Below are 20,603 nucleotides of genomic sequence, written 5' to 3'. Positions count from 1 at the left end.
TGTGTCGCTTGAAAGCTTGTCTCTTTCACTAAGAGAAGTTGGTCCAGTAAAAGATTTTAGCTCATCCACTTTGTCTCTCTAATATTGTGGGACCAACATGGCTACAATAACACTGCAAACATTAGTTAATATATCTATTTTTCCACACCAGATCTGACTTTGAGCAGTTTCATTTCTTCAAATACATGGTTCATTCACTGTTTGGGAGCAGTTCATTGTGTATTGGATATTTTAAATTTGGTTACTTTCAATTGGGCACACCTTATAAATGGTATTGTTTCTGTTCCTTATTGTTCTGAGTGCAATAATTAGAATCTGGAATCTAACTTTCCAATCTATTATCTATCTAATCTAGGCTATCTAATTATTCCCATGATCTGAATCTGAATCTAATTATTCCCATGATCTGAAATTGGGTCATATCCTCCAACACACAGCATTTTCCTTTTGTCTAATTAATTCCATGGTATAGACTTGGTTCAGATCAATATGAGTCAAGACTGGGTTATCTAATCAGAGCAAGGCACCTAAAGTCTTATGGCACCACTGAAAATCGCAAACCTAGTATATGGCCGGATTTTGCTTGGCTCCTGCATAGTTGGGAACATATGAGGCCTCCCACCTCTTTGTACCACCTGTGGAAGAAAAAAGAGTTGCAGTCCCTAGGCTCTACTGAATGCAGGGACTACTGTTTTTTAGAGCGATATGGGGCTCTAGGTACTCCAGGGGTGCAGGGAAGGGTTCATCTATCATTCTACATACCATCCACACCACCAGGTAGCAGAGCTAGCTGGCCATAGTGGGAGAACATGCTGCAATCACTGATGGGATGAACAGAATTAGGCCCACTTTCCCAAATTCCAGGCAGCTTGACAATGTGTGTGATATGGTCCAGTGACTATCAGGTACAATCTGGCCCAATAAACTGTAAAATCATAACCACGCTGTGATCCTTTGACATGATAAACACTTTGTAAATGCAACCCTATCATCACTAAGATTATTGAAAGACAGGAAGGCTACAACTGGAACTTGAGGATTCTAATACACATAGAGGGAATGCCCAAGGATGCAGTCTTTAAATAAATAAATTAATGGAGAAATCCCACCTCCTAGAACTGGAAGGGACCTTGAAAGGTCATTGAGTCCAGCCCCCTGTCTTCACTAGCAGGACCAAGTACTGATTTTGCCCCAGATCCTTAAGTGGCCCCCTCAAGGATTGAGCTCATAACTCTGGGTTTAGCAGGCCAATGCTCAAACCACTGAGCTATCCCTCCCCCCTTTCTAGGACTCAGTGAAAACATACTGTAACAATATTTAAACCAGAAATCACTGGAAACATAAACTACCTTTCCTAAGAATCAGCCCACTGCTGGGACATGTTTCATTTGCACCACACAAACCATTTGCAACAGGGTGGTGCTATTCTCCTGTGTCAATCTGCCACTGATGGTTTGCTAAAACCTGGGATATCTTGGTAATAGAGTTTAAAAAAGTGATTATTCTCCATATTTGAGCACTTGGCTTCTTATTTTATATGCAACAAATACAGACACTGCTGGGAAAACCTGAGCATTTTCTTCATTTTCATCAAATCAACAGGATCAAAGTTATCACTTACCATTACTGCCTGCCTTCTCTCAACTGAATCTCCCTGTGGCACTGGGAAGTGTACACCACAACAAGAATGTTTTATTTTTAAAAAGAAAGGTGATCTAAAGTTGGGTTCCTAAATCCATATCTAAATATCTGCAGCCTGATTTACAACAGCACTCATCATCTGCTGCTAGATGCTCCACATCTCTAGCTGCATGGTTTTTTTTAAATCTTAGCCATAATTTAAAACTCTCTGACCCATCCTGAGTGAATGAGGCCCTCAGTCTCCCTGGGATTAGGAGATACACTGAGCTATACTATGCATCCAGCACCAAATCTAAACAGAAACTCTCAAGTGACTCAGGATAAGGCTCATGACTCAAGCATGAATCTTTTGAGAGGGATGGTGGCCTGTTTACTTCTCATTCACTGGGTAAATAATTTGCTGCAGAGTAATTTACCAGGAAAAGAAACAATGTCCAAAAAAACTGCAACACATTTAAGATTTTGGGGAAGAGATCTAACTCAATTTCAAACTACAAAGGGTCAAATTTACAAAGGTATTTAAGTGCCTAAGAATTGATATGAGCTTTTGTAATTCCTACTAGGCATCTAACTCCCATTGGGCTCCTAAACATATTTCTATGTCTGTCCCAAAGTCTCTAGGGCAGATCCTCAATGACTGTAAATCAGCATAGTTTCATTCAAGTCAATTGAGCTTTGCCAGCTAACATCAGACGGGGACCTGGCATCAACTTTTTCACCCAGTTGCTTCTTTGTGCAGTATTCTGTGCAGCTTTCTCTATCAGGGACAGTACTATCATCCAGATTGTCTTGACTGAATGCTGGTTAAAAAGACTGCAAGATAACCGGAAACTTCTCAGCTCTATCTTTCTTTTTTAATCAATAAATGTACTGTATAATGTAGAAACATTCTTTCTCTAATACCATGGAAATTTAATTCCTCAAAGATTAGCAAGGGTTCAGTCATGGGTCAAGGAGGATCTATTAGATGTAGCATCAGAAGAGGAAAGACAAAATATTTTTATCATGTTTCAAGCCCAGATTCTCTCATGATTAGTATTCAGGAAACATGTAGTTGAATACCTGGAAGATTAGAACTAGTAATAAGTGATGCTTTTTAGAGGAAGAGAAATATTCAGCCACATTATCAATACTAGAATACTCAAGGAGCTAATAGAGCTAATAGAGGAGGTATCTGAGCCTCTAGCTCAGGGGTTGGCAACCTTTCAGAAGTGGTGTGCCGAGTCTTCATTTATTCACTCGAATTTAAGGTTTTGTGTGCCGGTAATACATTTTAATGTTTTTAGAAGGTCTCTTTCTATAAGTCTATATTATATAACTAGACTATTGTATGTAAAGTAAACAAGGTTTTCAAAATGTTTAAGAAGCGTCTTTAAAATTAAATCAAAATGCTGATCTTACGCCACCAGCCTGCTCAGGTCGCTGCCAGCCTGGGGTTCTGTTCACCTAGGCCGGCAGCAGGCTGAGCAGGGCCTATGGCAGGGACCCCAGACCTGGGGGCGGGGTGTTTCAGGGGTCAGGGCAGAGGGCTGGGGGAGGGGGTTCAGGGCAGAAGGCTGGGGTGTGTGTGGGGGGTTCAGGGATCAGGGCTGGGGTGTGTGGGGGTGAAGGGCAGAAGGCAGGGTGTGTGTTTTGGTGTGGGGGGTTCAGGGCAGAGGGCTGGGGGGTGTGGGGGTGCAGGGCAGAAGGCTGGGTGTGTGTGGGGGCTCAAGGGTCAGGGCAGAGGGCTGGGGGTATGGGGGTGCAGGGCAGAAGGCTGAGTGTGTGTGGGGGGGGTTCAGGGCAGAGGGATGGGGCTGTGGGGGTGCAGGGCAGAAGGCTGGGTGTGTGTTGGGGTGGGGGGGTTCAGAGCAGAGGGCTGGGGGGCGTGGGGGGCACAGGGCAGAAGGCTGGGGTGTTCGGCTCGTGGGGGTGCTCCCAGCGGCTCATGGCAGGGGGCTGGAAGGGATATGCCCTGTTCCACCCCCTTCCCCCAGGCTCCGTCCCTACCTCTCTCTGCGTCCTCTACGGAGCTGTGTGCATGCTGCCGCTCTTCCCCCTCCCCCTCGCTAGGGCCATCAGCTGATTGGCGCAGGAAAGGAGAGGAGGAGGGGCAGGAAAGCACCACACTGGGGGAAGAAGCGGGGGAGGGGGGAAGCTTGGCTGCCCCAGAACCAAGCTTCTGCCTCCTGCCCCTGCAGGGGAGAGCGGTGGGCGGGGGGGCTGAGTGGGGCTGGGGACCGGGACCGCGGCAGGGAGCTGCATGCCACTCAAAATCGGCTTGCGTGCCGTGTTTGGCACGCGTGCCATAGGTTGCCAACCCCTGCTCTAGCTATTATCTTTGGAAAATCATGGGAAACAGGAGAGATTCCAGAAGACTGGAAAAGGGCAAATATAGTGCCCATCTATAAAAAGAGGAATAAAAATAACCCAGGAAACTACAGACCAGTTAGTTTAACTTCTGTGCCAGCAAAGATAATGGAGCAAGTAATTAAGGAAACCATCTGCAAACACTTGGAAGTGGTAAGGTGATAAGGAATAGCCAGCATGGATTTGTAAAGAACAAATCATGTCAAACCAATCTGATAGCTTTCTTTGATAGGATAATGAGTCTTGTGGATAAGGGAGAAGCGGTGGATGTGGTATACCTAGACTTTAGTAAGGCATTTGATATAGTCTTGCATGATATTCTTATCAATAAACTTGGCAAATACAACTTAGATGGGGCTATTATAAGGTGGGTGCATAACTGGCTGGATAACCGTACTGAGAGAGTAGTTATTAATGGTTCCCAATCCTGCTGGAAAAGTATAACAAGTGGGGTTCTGCAGGGGTCTGTTTTGGGACCGGCTCTGTTCAATATCTTCATCAACGACTTAGATATTGGCATAGAAAGTACGCTTATTAAGTTTGCAGATGATACCAAACTGGGAGGGATTGCAACTGCTTTGGAGGATAGGGTCATAATTCAAAATGATCTGGACAAATTGGAGAAATGGTCTGAGGTAAACAGGATGAAGTTTAATAAAGACAAATGCAAAGTGCTCCACTTAGGAAGGAACAATCAGTTTCACACATACAGAATGGGAAGAGACTGTCTAGGAAGGAGTATGGCAGAAAGGGATCTAGGGGTTATAGTGGACCACAAGCTAAATATGAGTCAACAGTGTGATGCTATTGCAAAAAAAGCAAACATGATTCTGGGATGCATTAACAGGTGTGTTGTGAGCAAGACACAAGAAGTTATTCTTCTGCTCTACTCTGCGCTGGTTAGGCCTCAACTGTAATATTGTGTCCAGTTCTGGGCACCACATTTCAAGAAAGATGTGGAAAAATTGGAGAGGGTCCAGAGAAGAGCAACAAGAATGATTAAAGGTCTAGAGAACATGACCTATAAAGGAAGGCTGAAAGAATTGGGTTTGTTTAGTTTGGAAAAGAGAAGACTGAGAGGGGTAATGATAGCAGTTTTCAGGTATCTAAAAGGGTGCCATACGGAGGAGGGAGAAAACTTGTTCATCTTAGCCTCTAAGGATAGAACAAGAAGCAATGGGCTTAAACTGCAGCAAGGCAGGTTTAGGTTGGACATTAGGAAAAAGTTCCTAACTGTCAGGGTGGTTAAACACTGGAATAAACTGCCTAGGGAGGTTGTGGAATCTCCATCTCTGGAGATATTTAAGGGTAGGTTAGATAAATGTCTATCAGGGATGGTCTAGACAGTATTTGGTCCTGCCATGAGGGCAGGGGACTCGACTCGATGACCTCTCAAGGTCCCTTCCAGCCCTAGAATCTATGAATCTATGTGTTGCTTGGAGACCTTGCTAAACTCCGAGTGTAAATTTTAGGCTAATGCCATTTTGGCATAACTAGGCAGTAGTCAGCCAGCTGCACATTGGAATAAATCTACCCTGGTTTGCATTTTTTTTAAATGTAATTTTAGTCACTATTAAATGGCAAATTGCTTAAACTTTGAAGTACATACAGTACATCTCCAACACAGATAGCTGCAAAGAGAAAAAAGTGTGTAATTTTTGTTTTTCTTTGTTAGTGAAGTTCAGTGCTGTTTAATTCTGTGGTCTAAGGGTTAGTGTTTGATGTACAAAGTTACAGTTTTAGGAAGTAGGACTATATGGTTTAAGGAAACAGTACTGGAATATGGAACTTTCCACCTGCTGGTTCAAATTCTGTCCAAGTCAGCAATGATGGAAAGTTATTCAAATTGATGATGGCTTCATGAGTCACAAGAAAGAGTTAGGGGGCTAAGAGCCCAGATTTTAACAAACAGGCATCCACGTCAGAATATACTTTATTGTTGGTAGCCTCCACTACTGAATAGGCATGGAGACTTACCCAACTACTGGCCTATAATAGTCCAAAACTAAGGCCAATTACTGAATGGGCATGCAAAAAAACTATTGTGTGTAGAGATAGTCCTTCAGTGCCAAAGTGAAGGCCCTTTGATGGGCAGCATAGCTTAGCTTGCATTGCCACTGCCTAAGCTGTGGACAGAGGACTTAATTTTCTTGGTCTGTGCATCTAAAGATTTTCATGAGTGCTACACTCACGTAAAGAGAGATCTTACCAAACAAAATTACTGGGTTAGATTCTTTTATTCATGAGAATCAGGAGTAATTCCACTGAAGTCACTGAAGTTACATGTTGTGAGTCAGGAGCAAGTCCAGTGAAGTCACTAGAATTACATGACTGTAAAACTAGTGTAAAGGAGGAGAATCAGGTTTATATTTTTCAAAGTGAAACCTCTTAAAAAGAAACTCAGTGGTAATAGAAACTTAAAGAGGATCATGCCCCATTATCAACCTCTGAAAACGTGACATTTGTATGTTAATAGAAACTCATGTTTAGCTGACTTTGTACGATTATTTTTTTGCTCTATTTATTGACTTACACTTTAGTGTGTTATAGTGCATTAGTACACCAAGTGTTTCTTGTCCATTGTAAGTTTGTTATTGTTTCCAGTGATGTGTGAAATTAAAGCCTGACTGAAATTCTCTTCAGTACTTCTGCATTGTTGAAAGATCAAAATATTGACAGTCTGATTTTATAATTGTAGCTCAGTCTTATTTCATGACCATGAGCTGTCATTTAAATTTTGCTTTGGGATTATGTTATACTGCTTGTTGCTTTTCTTCAGTGATACAATGATTAAAGTTGCCTCTGAACCCTGTTCATTAAAATTGCCTGAAAGTGTTCCAGTGGAATGTTTCTCATTGACATGTGAGCTTTTTTCATGGGAATGTGTCAATTTGAAAAAAGTTGAAACAAAGTATTCTGTTAAGATCAAAATTGAACATTTCATCCTATTGGAATGGAATGTTTCAATTTTTCATATGAAGATTTTAATTATCGCTTATATTATAATAAAATAAGAGTCAAATTTGGAATGAAACATTTAAATTGACCCAGAATTACATTTTTTTTGAAAATTTTGTTTTGCAGGAAATTTCAACTTTGTTCCAACACGGCTCTTGAAATTGATATTTTTGAGGTTTACAAAAATTTGATTAGTTTTTTGAGGAAAAAAAAATATGGTTGGGATTTTCAAAAGTTAGCTTAGGTCTGGTTAATTCTACTCCAACTGAAGTTAGTGGGAGCAAAGTTAGCCAGTGCTGAGTGCTTTTGAAAATCTCAAACATATATTTTGTTTTTCTTCTCTCTTCATATCCTGAGTTCATCAAGGATTGGCAGCAGAAGACCTCAGCGAATGACTGCCCTGTGATAGTTATAGTCCTCTGTCTAAAAGTATGGAGTCATGTTTTTCTGAGGAGACTAGTGGTTTTGGGTGCCTGAATTGAAACACATTAAGGAAAGCTGATTTTCAGATTATGCCCCAGCTCCCTTGCAAAATCAGACCCCTTTCAAGTGTTCCAAAAATTTAGACATTCAAAACCACTAGTCACTTAAAAAAAAATTCGCCTGTAAGTGTAAATAAAACAACAACAAAATATTGGGTCAAATTCATGTCTAGATTACAAATAGGCCCTTGTGTAATTCCACTGAATTTCTTTGTCTCTCCACCCTACCACTAGAATCTTATTTTTCTATTTCCTTATCTTTAAAGAAGTGTTTGTTAAACTAAGTTAACAAACACTTATCTAAGTTCTCATATTAAAAAGTCCACTGAAGATCTGAGACTAGAATCTGAAGATAATCTAAAACTAGGGCTCTAAGATGTTTGCTCACACACTGATATTCTGATTAGGTGGCTGAGGTAAAAAGTAATTCTCTGATATAACAAACTGTTTGGTAGTGATCCAAAGTTACAAAGCACTCAGGTTAATTAATACAAGAATTAGCATGTTTATCTGTCACTTGAGACACTGAAATGTCCAACCTGACTGGAAATGGAGTAGGAAGGAGATGAAATCTAATGAAAAACCCTGTTCTCATGAAACTTCTGGTCCCTCTCTATGAATCTCTGAAAACTGAAGTCCATAAGGGACCATTATGATCTTCTAGTCTGACCTCCTGTGTAACAGACCACAGAGGTCCCCCCTACAGTTCTGCATTGACCCCATAGCTTCCAGATGAGCTACAGTGAATCAGCATGTGCCTAATTTAAGCATGTGAGCAGACCATTGCTATCAATGGGGCTACTTATGTGCTTAAAATTAGGTGCATGCTTCAATACCTTGATGAAGTGACTAGAATAGGTCCCAAGGCAGCAAGTTAATGATAGGCAGTCTTATTCCTCAGAATACACACAAGTATATTTTTGCTGTATAGCCCAGTTGAAGAAAACATTCACCTTCTTTCACTATCATTTCCACCAGCATTTTAAAATTACTATATATATATATATATATTTGCATTTGAATTAACAGAAACTTCTTACTATGCAGGATCCCTTAGTTCTGAGGGCAAGTTAAGATGACTAGTCATAGGAGTTGTCAATCTGTCAGATTGAAACTGATATTGGGGAAGTCAAGAATTCCTTTCCCCAGAGAGTCAACAGAAAGGAACGGATGTAAGATGTAGATATAACAAGAAAGAGATCAATAAAACCACAAGCAATGGAAAGCAAATCAAGGGAGGCAAAACCAAGAATGAACATTTGCTTGACTGATGCAGCTGCTTCTTTTCATATTCTTGTTCCATATCTTATTTCCTGAATATCGAGTATAAGGTAACCTGTATAACTCTCCGTTACTTGCTCTAGACCGACAGTGCTGATCTTGAACTGACACAGTCTACTCCACAGTACAAATTATGGCCCTTCAGGAATATAATGGTATCGTTTCAGTAAGCACCTTGGAATAATTGCAATTGCTTTGTTTCAAAACGGTATGTTTGGAAGACCAAATAAGTGGCTTTGGTATATCGATAAACCTGGCACTAGGAAACTGCTGGCCCGAAAGGTCTGTGATATGAATTTAACTACAGCCCTGTGTAGAGACGGTGCAGTGCTACCTTGCCCAAGTGAGAACTTCCAAGAGAGATTGTATCAAAGAAGGTACAATGTCTCATAGATCTGCAGGAAAAACAATGGGAGTAACTTGCAGTGGTGCAGTATGCTCCCCTGTCTACTGCTGCTGAATATGAAGTGAGGTTGTAGCCAGATGTCCTCCCTGAACTCTCCCCCAGGAGGACATGAAAAACTGGTGTCCACGTTTGCCTGTGTGCAGAGACTGCCAATATTCACTCACACAAGGATAAGGAAGTTGGGGGAACTGATGAGGAAAGCTGGTTGAAAAATTCTCTTTGGAATGATTGCCCAACGAAATGAGTTATTTTCTCAAAACCAGAGTTTTCCTCAAAAAAGATTTTGGCAAAACTGACACTATTTCTTTTGGGAAAAATATTGAATTGAAATTCTGCCCACCTGGAAGGCTCTTGTCGATTTCACTGTCCATTGACAAAAGCTTTCCCGGAGGCCTGCCCAGACTGAACACACTGCCTCTCTGCCTCTCCATGTCCTCTTCCAGCTCACGAAACTGGACAGGCAGAGAGGTTCTTTGCCCCTCCAATTCCCTGAGCTGCCAGGGGAGGCAGAACACCCTAGTTCTCTGCCTTTCAGCAACCAGTTTTGCAAGTGAAATTGACAAACAGCCTTCCAGGCAGGTGGCCGAGAAGCTGAAATATTGTAAGAGTGTGTTCCAAGTAGAGCTAGTCAGGGATATTCTTTTGATGAGGTTTCCTCAGTATCAAAGTTTTCCATGGGAAGTGACGATTTTCTAGAATATTGTCCATTTTCTATTCGGTAGATCAAGACAAAGGTTTTATTTCAGGTTAGTCTGATCATAGTGGTTCAGCTGGAGGGAAAGATCACAGCCCATCACAGCAAGTGTAGTCCAGCCAGATTCATGGGGGGGAAAAGGGGTATGAGGTCCCTGACCGACAGTTTTTATGAAGCACTGCAGCAGCTTTGGCAGACACCGATTGATGTAGAACTGACATATATGTGTTTGGACATTTTCAAATTAAAATTTTCCCCAACTTTTAATTTTGCAATAAGTTTAGCTGTTTCGACTTTTTGTCCCATTTGGAGTGGAAAGAGATGTCAAAGCTCTTCTGAGCAAGGACTGCCTCAGCATGTGCATGTACAGTGGGACCCTGATCTTTTCTGGGGCCTTTGTGTGCTACTACAATACAAAAGAAATAAATATGGCAGCTGCCATCCAATAATTTTTGAGATAAACTAGTCTGCTTAACTTATTTTTTGCACTGGCTAATGATTAAAATGTACAATTACTTTTGAGAACTGGATAATTTTGGAATAGAAGGTAGTTAAATATTTCTATCTGAGCATCTCTTCTCCTATTCACTATAAACAAGGGAGAAACTGACTTTAATCAAATAGCCAAATACTGAAATTGTCATATGAGTGCTAGCCTTTAGCCATTTGATTATATTATTAAGAATGCACTCTATTTGGGAATGACAGTTTGACATTCAGAGACAAAAAGACATATCACTTTCATTAAGAGGTGAAGAGAGGCAGAAAGAGGGCTTACAGGTCAGTTGTAATTTCTCCCTGCAATGACAGTGTTTGTGAACTGACACTTGTATTCTGTAATCCAACTACTTACACTGACAAAGATGTGATGTATCTTTTTAATTTATGTGAAAAACTACTTTATTTTTCTTCGGTCTCAGATTAGATTGCATTCATATGAATTTGATATTTCCCTCAGCAAGATGGTTGACAGAGGATTAAAGTGTGATGACTTCCCAAAGAAAGAACACTGGTTTATCTCAGTTTGCTCATTCTGGTGTCCATTAAAAGCATCCTTCTCCTTTGTGTTGAGTTTCTGATTGTGTCAGTTAAGAAAATACTGAAATTGCTAAAACCATGGCTGAGTGTTTTGGCTTTTTCTACCTGATAACAGCCACATGTAATTTGGTATAAAGGAGCATTATTTAGCCACAGTGAAGTAGGGCAATGGCTGGATTTTTATAGGGGTTTTAGCTCAACAGGAGGCAAATCATAGGAGTGTTGGAGGAAGGTCAGAGGGAGATTATTTGGTTTAGAAATGTTATTTTTTAGATCAAAGTAGAACAGCGTGTGAAGCCTGCAATAGTAATCATACATGAGAGAATACACTGCTCATAGAAGGGGACTGGCTGAGCACCCATGAGACTGAAGTGATCTGCTTAGCCACATAATTGGTACAGGATGGGCCATCAATGTCCTCCAATGCTAAACTAGAAGTACCACCTCTAGAACAAAGAGGATAATTCAGTTCTCAAGTACCACCTCTAGAACAAAGAGGATAATTCAGTTCACAATGTATATTGTATTATACAATATAAACCATGGATTGAGACTGGAATGAAATTAATAACCTACATCTGGGAAGAGAAGAGAACAGAACAAGATAAAATGTGTGCATTTCAACTCAGGTACTGAGCCAAAAGGATGTGGGAATGGCACCAAGCCAAGTCCTTTTCACCATCTGTCAAGCACCAGATTAAAATTCAAACCAGCAATGGTCACTATTAAGATGTGTGTTCAGGTTGCAATCAGTTTCACTATTCCCCTAATGTACAGTGTACATAGTGGTTAAGTCCCCTATTGGCCACCGTAATGATGGCGTATCACTATAGCATTCCATCCTGCATTACCATATTATTATTAATAGAATATCCAAGGATGGGTTGGGTGCTTTACAGAAATATGCTGCTAATGAGGAAAGTCTTCTGCCTTTAATAGTGAGGCTGGGGGTGTTGCACCTCCTGGAGGCACAGCACACACAGGAGTAGGGAAGGACAAAGGTAGCGTGTAAGCCATTTTTGCACCTTCAGAAGTCTGAGCTTGTTGTGATCCAAAATAACCTCTGGTGTAACTTTGGCAACCTAGGGAGCTACAGCAGCCCAGCCTATGGACAGCCCTGTAACCAGGAGCTGTCCTGATATCTAGACTGGCATATGCCATACCTCCACACCTGCCCTCCATGCCAATGTGCACACTGCTCTGCTCTCTGTTTACAAACGGACCAAATGTAAGACTAATAACCATTACAATCTTTACAGAGTTACTTTTGCAAGTAATTGATGTTGCTGTATTACTGAAGGCATTTGGTATATTAAGTATGGGAAATGCCACAGTAACTGATTACTTGTACATGTTCTTAGCACAAAGTGAAAGGGATTTGTTTTCTATTTTTAAGAATTCTGGTGTCTAGACACATTGTATACATACACATTTCACACAAGCACATCACAGGACAGAAATGTACCTCACAAACCTCATTTCAAAATTAAAGGCATTTTCTTTTCATTTTTCATATGTTCTTGATCTCACTGAAGTCTTATTTCCCCAGCCTATTGCTGGAGAAAGCTTGTCTATAATGAGGCTCAGTCTTAGAAATGTCAAACATAATGAAAAAAAGAGAAAAATACAGTGAAGTTGGCCAGAGAGACTCTTGAAGGTCTTATAATGACGAACTCCAGAGATTGACAGTTTCCCCAACTAAAAAAGGTAATGTGCTGCCAATGGGTAAATAGGTCATGTACCTATGATACCATACATAAGAAGACCACCTTAAGCACTGCATAATGGCAATACAGTACCAAGGTTTGATCTGAGATGACCATGGTGCTTTTTACAGCAGATATACAGCAAGATGGCCAAATCATGGACTACAGATCACTCAAACACAGTGAGCGATTTTACAGTCTGTCAGCTGTGCCCTGGCCCAACTTCTCTCAGTCAAATGGTACCAGAAAACACAGAATCCAAAGTGAAACAGTCCATGCTAGATAGATCTAAATTAAATCCTGATTTGTGCTTTGCAAAATTTTCAAGGCAAAACCAGACCATTTTACAAAACAGCACAACAAATTATGGAGTTCCTGCATTCTCTCGCCTTATGAGACAGTTCAAGAGAATATACGTCATACAGCCCATTACCTCTGTGGCTTTTCCTGGCACCTCACACATCATATACCCAGCCCTCAGCTGTTTTTCTTTTCTCACTGCAGGGCACACTGCACAGGGAACTCAGGAGAGGAAGTGAACTAGAAGGAGGAGACAAAAAGTATTGGCTGCCCCACTTGCCTGCCTCTTAGCCTTCATTAGTGGCAGCATCAGCCCTCTCTCCCTGTGGGATACTTTGGACATCCTAAAGGAAAAAGGAAAGGCTGTAAGCAGGGCCGGCTCCAGCATTTCTGCCGCCCCAAGCAAAAAAAAAAAAAAAAAATGCCGCGATCGGCGGCGGCAGTTCAGCGGCAGGTCCTTCGCTCCTAAAGGGAGTGAGGGACCTGCTGCCCCCGAATTGCCGCAGGTGCCGCCCCTCTCCCTTGGCCGCCCCAAGCACCTGCTTGTTAAGCTGGTGCCTGGAGCCGGCCCTGGCTGTAAGCATAATTAATGAGCTGCACTGGAATTTTGATGATACCGAGAATAAGTGAATACATCCAGCATTCTTATTATACAGTGGGAGACATTAAGAACTTGACATTTTCAGCTTGCAGTACTTAGAATGATTGGAGTATTTGTGAGTTTCTCCATTCTCAATAAAGGAAATCCCACAAATACCCCGGTAAAAGAATATCACAATGCAGTAAATATAAAGCTTTTAATTATACCTACTGTTTAAACAGATGCTACAAAAGCTATTGGTATTACAGTACATTTACTAAAATCAGACCCCATTATGCTAGCATTGTACAAATACATAGTTAAAACAGTTTGCCTTAAAGACCTTAGAGTTCAAACAGAGAAGACAAATAATGGAAGTATTAGCCGCATTCTACATAAAGGGAAGTGAAACACAGAGACATAAGTGACTCACTGAGGTTCACACTGGAAGTCTGCAGGAGAGCGAAGATAGAAACCTAGACCTCCTGAGTCCACAGGACCCTATTTGCATTATCAATCCCTAAAAGGCATGTGACTATATGGAAAAAGCACATTGGTTCTTGGGTTCATGTGTTTAGCAATTCAGTTCCAGAACAGGTATGCAGGCAATGCTGTCTGCAGTGCCTATAGTTTGATCTTGTAATAAACCTGCTTGCTCATTAATGGTCACTGTGTTGACCCTCAGTGCAGTGTCCAGCCAGGAGAAGGATCCATAATCCCTACAGCACAGAGCGGGACAATGTTGCCCAGGAGGAAGCTGGAGGCTGCATGTGAGCTGGAGCAGCAGACAGTGGGAGCAGCCTGGGAACTGAATGTGGAGAAAAGCATACACTGTTTGGGATCTGGGACAGAGGGTGAGAGCTGGTCTGGAAAGCAACTTGCCTCTGGCAAGGGGGCCACTGATAGCCACAACTGGCAAATACCTAGGAGCAGCCTGCAGACAAGAGAGCTGTATGGATGGCTCTATACATTTAATCCTGGGAATTCTGTGCCAAAAAATTAAAAATTCTGTGCACAATATTTAAATTGTGCAAAATTCTGAAAATTTTATTTGTCAAAATAACCCTACATAATCACTCCAGTTTCAATTATTTTGGTAATTTATTTCAAAATACCTGTCAGTAAGTATGTCTGTCAGTAAGTATGTTTGATGCTGTCTATGATGTCTGAAACAATACAGACACACACAAAATTTCCCACAGAAGTAGAGAGTTAAAGAAACCCCTATGACAACTGAGTTCCTGTTTCACTGCCCCCTTATCCGCCCAGCCATGCCCCCCACAGCCACTACCCCCCTCCACCTCGAGCCCAGGGATCAAGAGGGAGAAACAGCCTGATGCTTGGTCCCAGGCTTGCATGGAGTTTCCTGCACATCGCCCTCTCCTTCCCTCAGGGCATGCTGGGAACTGCAGCTGCCAGGAGCCCTCTAGCTCCCTCTCCCTCCCCCCAGCATTGTCTTCTATGTGCGAGCTGGGCTCTGCTGGGTCCGGTGGCCTCTAGTGGTGGCTAGCAGCACTGCAGCCCATTTCTGTCCAGGAAAGAAACAACTTTGATTTCTGCAAAATTCTGCATTGTGAAGTGGCACAGAATTCCCCCAGGAGTAATACATTACAGACAAAAGACATGATCTCTGACTGGGGATTGGCAGACCAGTGTGTGATTGCTGTCTGTGATGCTAGGTTTGAGGAGCCCTGACCTCCTACCACCATACAGGACTGCCCTTAGGGGCCAGACTGGGACCTGCTATGTGTTGGGTTTCTCTTCATTTGGAACCATTAAAGCAGTCATGTACTGGTTATTTCCAGCAGTCCTAGTAAAGTCTCTTCAGAATTCTTTGCTATTCGTCAGTCTCCACACGTGTTTGGGCATGTCTACACCTGGAGCTGGAGGTGTAATTCCCAGCTCGAAGATACATACCCATGCTAGTTCTGATTGAGCTAGAGCACCGAAACTGGAATGTAGCCATGGTGGTGGGAGCAGCTAACCGCCCCAAGTATGTGCTGAGTATCTTGGGTGGGTATGTACTCAGGGCAACTAGCCCAACCCAGTGCTTGTGCAGCTGCAGCCACACTCTCCTTTTAGTGTGCTAACACTACCAGAGTTAGCATCAGTATGTCTTCTCAAGCACAATGTTACATACTCTTACTGTTAATCCAATAAGAGCCTAGTGCTTGGAGCACCTACAGCCCTTGTCTCATGGCACATGGTACAACCAACACACTTCCAAGACACCCTGGGCTGGCGTACTATACCATTCAGAGATTCTCTGCAGTGGGGATTTCTATTTTCAGTCTTGGATAGAAATACCATTAAGGACAGCCTTTATCCCAGTGTCTCAGCACTTCTGTCCCCAACCCCAACCAGCACGCACAGTGTCATGTGACAATGAAAGTCAGAAGTGATCGCTGCATTTTAGACCCTCAAATTGCAGTTCTAAATAGGATGAAATGGTCTGGGATGGTTATTTTTGTCTCAACCATTTCCCCCATCCCCGTGTCATATAAACACAAGTATTTATTCATACACATGTTTACAGTGTATGGGGGGGCAGCATTGCCTATTGTTACTTATCAGCTCTAAATAACCAGAAACGTGTGATTTCTTTAACAAAATGTCCTTGGCTGTTTACCAGGCTACTTAATATATTGTGATTAATTTGCCAGGACATAGATGTATACTGAGTAGAATAAAAAATCCTTTCAGACAGGATGAGATCTGGAAGAATTGTGCAAATGTTACTCAGACATTTGAGGTGTCGGTATTGAGTTATCTCTGTATGGTAATTGTGAACAGAATTATAAAACACAATGAATGCAGCCAAGCAGGCTCTTGACAGAAAAGAAGTGATTGATGAATGGGATGTGATGTACACTCGATTGATTTTAGTGCACGTTTGGTGTCGTTTTCACAAACGATTTATCTTAATTTTCCTTATATTATCAATACATTCAGCTTGACCAGTAAGATGTCACTGGTAATGCTCATCAAAAATAGGAGGCATTTTTTCATAAGAAATCTAATTTTACCTATAATCCATCACTTGTCCTTAGTAGGGAAAGCCTCCTTTGTTACTGCTCTGTATGTCTAATGTCAAGTGAAAATGTTCAGCAACATTGATGATCCTTTGAAGCCTCATCATTTTGAAATACTAATAACAAACTTTATGAGACACTTTCCAAGGTGAAACTAGATTCCAAATCCATCCATACTGGAACTCCACTGATGACAATGAAGTTCTAGTACAGCAAGAATAAAATGGTCTTACTGCTGCCTCTTTGGAAGAAAAATACCCCTCTCTTCTTTTCTCTTGGTGTACTAGGTCCCTTACTCATTGTGCTAAATAATCTTGTTGCTCCAGGTCATTAACAAGTTTCAAGAGCTGGATTGTACTATCATTTGCTTCTGCATAAGAAAAATAAAATAGTGATGTTTCCATGGATCATAGAATCATAGCATATCAGGGTTGGAAGGGACCTCAGGAGGTCATCTAGTTCAACCCCCTGCTCAAAGAAGGACTGATCCCCAACTAAATCATCCCAGCCAGGGCTTTGTCAAGCCTGACCTTAAAAACCTCTAAGGAAGGAGATTCTACCACCTCCCTAGGTAACCCATTCCAGTGCTTCACCACCCTCCAAGTGAAAAAGTTTTTCCTAATATCCAACCTAAACCTCCCCGACTGCAATTTGAGACCATTACTCCTTGTTCTGTCACCTGGTACCACTGAGAACAGTCTAGATCCATCCTCTTTAGAACCCCCTTTCAGGTAGTTGAAAGCAGCTATCAAATCCCCCCTCTTCTGCAGACTAAACAATCCCAGTTCCCTCAGCCTCTCCTCATAAGTCATGTGCCCCAGGCCCCTAATCATTTTCGTTGCCCTCCGCTGGACTCTTTCCAATTTCTCCACATCCTTCTTGTAGTGTAGGGCCCAAAACTGGACACAGTACTCCAGATAAGGCCTCATCAATGCCAAATACAGGGGAATGATCACGTCCCTCGATCTGCTGGCAGTGCTCCTACTTATACAGCCCAAAATGCCATTAGCCTTCTTGGCAATAAGGGCACACTGTCAACTCATATCCAGCTTCTCGTCCACTGTAACCCCTAGATCCTTTTCTGCAGAACTGCTGCCTATCCACTCAGTCCCTAGTCTGTAGCAGTGCATGGGGTTATTCCATCCTAAATTAAGGATCTTAAATGCTGACAAATTTAATGGGGTCCATAAGCACATCAAGTGGGTAAATTCCCTCAAGTAAAAGAAAAGGATATTGAATAGTACTTGATGCTCTTTTAACACATCTAAAACATAATTCTGAAGAGTTATAGCAATGATTCAGCCAGCTAAAATATATTCACTGGCAAAACTGTTAACACTAAAAGCTAAGGTAGTTTGGTGATAGGTTGTCCCCTCGCAGAATGCTGAGTTGAACAAAACGCAAACTTCTGAAAACAAGGAAATGCACAACTAAGATTGCCCATGCAATTTTAACTCGAACCTCCTTCAGCAATGCCCCATTATGCTCTGATTAACACACATAATTTTACTCTGCCAACCTCACTGTTGCTGAAATGTACACGCTTTTCACCTCCTTTTACAATCCAGGCACTTCCTGGTACATCTGTAGAATCTTTTAAGTCACTAGTTAGAAGCTGCAGAGTGGGCAAAATATGATACCAGTGCAGGCCACTTCTCTCTACCGAAATCAGCTCGTAGTCAGTAATCCTCATTTCATGGTGAACAAGGGCAGCAGGTTTGTGTAATTTTTGGTGGTGCCCAGAATGGGTCCAAGCCCTGCCCCCCCTCCTTCCCCACACACCTGCCTAAGGCTCTGGGAGGGAATTTGGGTGTGTGTGGGGGAGTGCGGGCTCTGGGAGAGAGTTTGGGTGCAGGAGGGGTGCAGGTTCTGGGAGGGAGTTTGGGAGCTGGGTGTGGGCTCTGTGCTGGGACAGGGGGTTGGGGTGCGGGAGGGGGTGTGGGAGGGGGTTTGGGGTGCTGGGTGCAGAAGGGGGTTTCAGTGCTGGATGCGGGCTCTGGGCTGAGTGTTGGGGTGTGGGAGGGGGTGAAGGGCATGGGGCTGGGCCAGGGATGAGGAGTTTGGGGTGCAGCAGGCACGCTGACCCAGGGCTGGGGTGGGGGCCACAGAGAAGCACTCCCCCCACCCTCTTCCCACAGGCAGCAGCAAGCTCCGGGGGAGGGGGGCCCCCTTCCCCACCCTCCCTGGCATGACATTCTCTCAAGCATCCCCTCTGGAGGTCCAGACAGGATAAGCCCCCACTCCTGGCGTAGACTTGGAGTTGCCTGCCGGGGGGTGTGGGTGTGTGCCATGTGCCTCTTCCCCTCCTCCCTCTGCAGGTGCAGCAGCCGCCTCAGCCTGCCCTAGCGCCGCTCTCTTGAATCCGGCCACGGGAGTGGCCGGTGAGAGAGCACAGCACGGAGCTGCAGGGGGCAGCTGTCCGCTTCCCAAGTCAGGCAGGGATGTTCGGGGGTGGTGCGTGGGGGTGGTAGGCAGGGCTGGGGGATGCTCCGGGGGAGGCATACAGGGGCAGCAGGTGGGGCCAGGAGAGAGACCCAGCCCCAAACATTGGTGAAGCCGGGGCCCCCGGGCCCTGAATTTGCTGGAGCCTGGGCACCTTGGGCCCATTTAACTCGCCACCCCGATAGTGAACTATTTGCTCTCCCACAAGTTTTGGGAACCTCGTGACTCAGGAATTGCCAAGAAACCATATGTTGGCAACCCTGAATTTATTTCCCCTCAGTAGTCAAGGTACCTGCGCTGTCATTTCAAAACCTCCATGCTATGTGTCTTTGGAAACACCACATTAATCTGCCCTAAGATCAGGACGTAGCCAATTGCACTCCCTCCTCACCAAGCGCTAGTAAAATTCAGATTTTCTCAAACAACAAATCAAAGGCGTGCCTACCACCGATCCTCATTTCCTGTCCCCTTCACAGACACAGTCCCTCTCCCTATCGCTCCCCCATCACCTCCGCTCCCACCAAAGTTCTGTGGCTTCACCTCCTCCGCACCTGATATAACGAATATTTTGGTTAGACAAGATGGTGCCAATTCTGCTGTGTTCACAGTAAACCTCCCCATATCGTAAAAACATGTTATAATATAACAAAGACAACTTGTATCAAGCAACATGAGTAGTTCAATCTTTAGTGTACAGGTGTACAAAGGTTTGGATATGAAACATCTGTGGCAGGGTGTTCACTGGGGGCAGTGGCTTTGGCACATTCCCTTAAGCTACCCTAGGGAAGAATAAAGTGGTTGCATAGAAACCCTTTCACTTTTTTTCTTTACTGGTGCATGCCCCGATAGGTGGGCATGGTCCCCCAGTAGATGGCACACATATGAGGGGCAGTGAGATGGGCTCTGAACACCTCCAGAGGGGAAAATGCCCCTCTGCTTTCGGCAGAGACACGCAGAAGGAGAGAATGGAGGTTGATGGCTCCTCCTGCCCCTATTCTGACAGTCACTCACACCCATATCCCCCCCCAGCATCCAACCCCTCCACTCCTCATAACCCCCACTCCTCCCTCACCTGGGGCTCCAACCTCTTTCCCCTCCCACCCATCCCTATTTACATCCCTCTTCATAACCCCCTGCAAATCCAAACCCTTCTCTTTCTAATCCCCACTCTACTGCCCGTCATACTTCTCCCTTCCTAGGAAGCATTAACATATCTATTCCTCCGACCACCCCAAATACTTTGATTACATGCCATCCAAAATAAAACTGCCAGCCGTGACTCTCAAATTGTACCAACCTCCAGCTTCTCAGTCCCAAACTCCATTTTTTGGAGGGACTGTAACTTGGGAACCCATCAATCAAAAGACCCCAAATTTGAATGACTAAAGCTACCCCGCATGAGACACATCACATTCCAAGTAAGCATTTAAATGTTAGAGGACTTATAAGACTTGAGCCTAAAAGCACATAAAGTGGTGTGAATGGAAACTTTCTAACTATTTTTCTGTATTGGTGCATGTGCACTGTGAACAATGTACATTTTTAAAAATACTTATTCTTAATTTGGGTCTCCCCCGCATTTAGTGGGTACCATGCACTAAACTAGGCTAAAACTTGACACATTGAGACCATTTTGCCCACATCACATCAATAGGTTGACTTCTAGCTCCACCACACCTAGAAACATTTTGAAA

Source organism: Terrapene carolina, unplaced genomic scaffold (assembly GCF_002925995.2).
Source record: "Terrapene carolina triunguis isolate 2854851 unplaced genomic scaffold, T_m_triunguis-2.0 Scaffold132, whole genome shotgun sequence".
NCBI classification, from domain to species: domain Eukaryota; kingdom Metazoa; phylum Chordata; order Testudines; family Emydidae; genus Terrapene; species Terrapene triunguis.
This window is presented reverse-complemented; position numbering follows the sequence as displayed.